Source organism: Symphalangus syndactylus, chromosome 10 (genome assembly GCF_028878055.3).
Source record: "Symphalangus syndactylus isolate Jambi chromosome 10, NHGRI_mSymSyn1-v2.1_pri, whole genome shotgun sequence".
Lineage (NCBI taxonomy): Eukaryota > Metazoa > Chordata > Mammalia > Primates > Hylobatidae > Symphalangus > Symphalangus syndactylus.
The window spans coordinates 9,680,065-9,684,624 of NC_072432.2; positions in this window are offsets into that span (position 1 = coordinate 9,680,065).

Here is a 4,560-nt window from a genome sequence, read left to right on the forward strand (position 1 = left end):
CTTACTTCTGTTTTCTCTACCTCACTTCCGTTTTCTGTGTCTCACTTCTGTTTTCCTTACCTCATTTCCATCTTCTGTACCTCACTTGTGAGGTGAGTTTTCATTCACTTCCATTTGCTCTACCTCACTTCCGTTTTCTGTAACTTCCGTTTTCACTACCTCAATTCCGTTTTTTATACCTTATTTTCGTCTTCTGTATCTTATTTTTTCACTACCTCACTTCTGGATTTCATGATTCACTTCCGTTTGTTTTCTCTACTTCACTGACATTTTCTGTACTTCACGGACATTTTCTGCACCTCTCTTCTGTTTTCCTAACATCATTTGCATCTTCTGTACCTCATTTCTGTTTTTCATAACTCACTTCCGTTTTCTGTGACTTACTTCCGTTTTCTCTTCATCACTTCCGTTTTGTCTACCTCACTTCCGTTTTGTCTACGTCACTTCCGTTTTGTCTACGTGACTTCTGTTTTCTGTACCTTACTTCTGTTTTCAGTGACTCACTTCCGTTTTTTATACCTTATTTCCGTTTTCTGTATCTTACTTTCCACTCCCTCATTTCTTTTTTTCCTATCTCACTTCCATTTCCTGTGACGTATTTCTGTTTTCTCTACCTCACTCCTGGTTATTAGACCTCACTTCCGTTTTCTTACCTCATTTTCATCTTCTGTACATCACTTGTTTTTCATGACTCTCTTCTGTCTCCTGTGACTTCTGTTTTCTGTACCTCACTTCTGTTTCCATAACATCATTAGCATCTTCTGTACCTCACTTCTGTTTTTCATTCACTTCCATTTGCTCTACCTCACTTCCGTTTTCTGTAACTTCCGTTTTCACTACCTCAATTCCATTTTTTAAACCTTATTTTTGTCTTCTGTATCTTATTTTTTCACTACCTCACTTCTGGTTTTCATGATTCACTTCCGTTTGTTTTCTCTACTTCACTGACATTTTCTGTACTTCACTGACATTTTCTGCACCTCTCTTCTGTTTTCCTAACATCATTTGCATCTTCTGTACCTCATTTCTGTTTTTCGTAACTCACTTCCGTTTTCTGTGACTTACTTCCGTTTTCTCTGCATCACTTCCGTTTTGTCTACCTCACTTCCGTTTTGTCTACCTCACTTCCGTTTTGGCTACATCACTTCCGTTTTGTCCACCTGACTTCTGTTTTCTGTACCTTACTTCCGTTTTCAGTGACTCACTTCCGTTTTTTATACCTTATTTCCGTTTTCTGTATCTTACTTTCCACTCCCTCACTTCTGTTTTCCCTATCTCACTTCCATTTCCTGTGACGTATTTCTGTTTTCTCTACCTCACTCCTGGTTATTAGACCTCACTTCCGTTTTCTTACCTCATTTTCATCTTCTGTACATCACTTGTTTTTCATGACTCTCTTCTCTCTCCTGTGACTTCTGTTTTCTGTACCTCACTTCTGTTTCCATAACATCATTAGCATCTTCTGTACCTCACTTCTGTTTTTCATTCACTTCCATTTGCTCTACCTCACTTCCGTTTTCTGTAACTTCCGTTTTCACTACCTCAATTCCGTTTTTTATACCTTATTTTCGTCTTCTGTATCTTATTTTTTCACTACCTCACTTCTGGTTTTCATGACTCACTTCCGTTTGTTTTCTCTACTTCACTGACATTTTCTGTACTTCACTGACATTTTCTGTACCTCTCTTCTGTTTTCCTAACATCATTTGCATCTTCTGTACCTCATTTCTGTTTTTCATAACTCACTTCCGTTTTCTGTGACTTACTTCCATTTTCTCTACCTCACTTCTGTTTTTTTCTACCTCACTTCTGTTTTCTGTCCCTTACTTCCATTTTCACTACTTCACTTCCGTTTTTATACCTTATTTCTGTCTTCTGTATCTTACTTTTTCACTGCTTCACTTCTGTTTCTCATAACTCACTTACGTGTCCTGTAACTTACTTCCGTTTTCTGTACCTCACTTTCGTTTTCTGTACCTCATTTCTGTTTTCTGTACCTCATTTCCGTTTTCTGTACCTCACGTTTTCACTACCTCACTTCTGTTTTTCATGACTCACTTCCGTTTACTGTACCTCACTGCCATTTTCTCTACCTCATTTCCATTTTCTCTAGCTCACCTCTGTTTTCTATATTTTACTTCAGTTTTTACTACCTCACTTCCATTTTTTATACCTTACTTCAGTCTTCTGTACCCCATTTACATTTTCACTACCTCACTTCTGTTTTTCATAGCTCACTTCCTTTTCTGTGACTTACTTTGATTTTCTCTACCTCACTTCTGTTTTCTGTACCTCACTTTTTCTATACCTCATTTCTGTTTTCTGTACCTTATGTTTTCACTACCTCACTTCTGTTTTTCTTAAGTTACTTTCGTTTTCTGTACCTCACTTCCATTTTCTGAACTTCACTTCCATTTCCTTTACCTCATTTTTATCCTCTGTACCTCACTTCTGTTTTTCATAACTCACTTCCGTTTCCTGTGACTTACTTCCGTTTTCTATACCTCACTTCCGTTTTCTGTATCTCACTTCCGCGATGGTCCCCATCTTACCTGGAGTCCAAGCTTTGTTTGCAGGCCTCATCAAGTGTGCCTGTGGCTTCATCAGTAATAAGTGCTGTTCTCATGGTTATCTTCAGACAGAGATAAAACCATCAGTCTTGTTCTCAACTCTGCAACTTCTCTCCAGCAATCAGGTGCCTCTGGGGACAGGTTGAAAGTCACACAGATTCTGCTGGTTCTCCACTAGCAGAGATGAAGTTTGGGTTGACAGATTCCCAATGAGAATGCCGGCATCTGCTCTTCAACGTCCCATGGCTGACTAGCTCCTTTACCTGCTATATTTTGTTACTGTGCTTTTACTTTCATCTTTTCATAATACCTTGTAGTGTACAGCTTATGGGACACTCTGCAGTGATTTATTTTTAGATCTTAAGAAACTAGACTTAGATTTCTTCAACTATTAAAAGTCACAGAAGCCAAGGCTATGCTTTCCATCACATTGTTGTAAGCTGGGCAAGCTCAGGAGTTAGGGCCTGATGTTCTTTCAAAACCTTGACTATCCACAGGCATTTGCTTTCTTTTCAGTGAGTCTCTCATCTGAGCTCCTGCTCATAGTAGTTGCAACTTCCATTTATTTTGTGGTCAGAACACGAACCACTGAAGAAAGCCTGTGGTCATTGTCTGCTGAGCAGTACAGAACAATCTATTAAGCAGAATTCTGTTATTTTAAGGAGTTGAAGGCCCATAATTCTCCTGGCATGTTTTCACACAGTTAATGTTGCCAGGACTCTGGGCATTGTTGGGTGTAAGCTGCTGTGATAGCTCATGCCAAACTATACTTGCCGTTTCCATCAGTGGCCAATTTTTAATCCACTCTCTTATGCTGATATAGATGTTCTCTTTGTTTTCCTTTCTGACACAAGCAGGAAGTTTCCAGAGCCCCAAAATAAGAGAGCAAATGACTTACACTGCTTATTTCAGTTTAGTTAATTTATGAAAATTTTCATAAAGCATGATTTTCTGCGAACTACTTAAATTTAGTGAGAACATTTCCTTCTGTTCCAAAGTAAATAAATGAAGAAAGCTGGAGAAACTCATATGATCTTTCAAGTAAGGAGAAGGAAACCGACCCATCGATTTCTCATGATTCTATACATGCTCTATCTTTGATGGGCTGTTTAGGAGCTGTTGTAACCCTGGGTTTTGAGGGCAGTGCATTCCTTTTTAAAACTATGATTCAACCATTAGAGATAGGTTGGAACTTCAAATACCTACCAGCTGCCTCCCATCGATTTTGCATTTTCTCCTAAGTTTATACAACATTAATTAGCCTAGCTTTGCTTTTTACAGTAATATATTGTGGGTGGCACAACACTGCTGCCAAGCAGATTTGATGACAAAAAGGAGAGTGGTTTATGTTGGATTCGTATTTTAAGGGAAAAAAATACTTGCTATTCTTTGTCTCTCCCTTCTCAATATAATCAAAATTTAAAAATGAATAAAGCCAAGACAAAACAAACAAGGTAGCAAAACACCCCATACTATTATTCAAAGGATCTTAAAAATGTGAAATAATGATCGACTCTATGCCATTTACTTGACTATTTTAAGCAGAAAACAAAATGTAGAAATGTAGAAATGAACAAAAATGGAACCTGAGGAACAATGACAGTGTTTTAAATTATTTCCATGAAAGTCCATGCTTTTATTTTTAGGCAATCCTCTTATGTATTCAATCACTGATTATTAATGATTTCCATAAGCACAATTCTTCCCAAAATCTTATCATAAAATATTTCTAACATAAGAAGCTGAAATAATTGCAGAGTGAACACTTGTGTACACTCCACCAGGATTTTATAATTAACATTTATTATCTGTTTTGTTTCATATTTATCTTATTTCATCCCTCTGTCTAGAAATCAATCTATTATAAATACAGTTTTAATCAGTTGATTTATCTTACTTTCCATCAGCAGAAATTTGGAAGCAATTAATCTGGAGGAGGAAAGAGTCTAAGTAAGATGCCTAACAGATCTTGGTGCACTGACAACCTTGA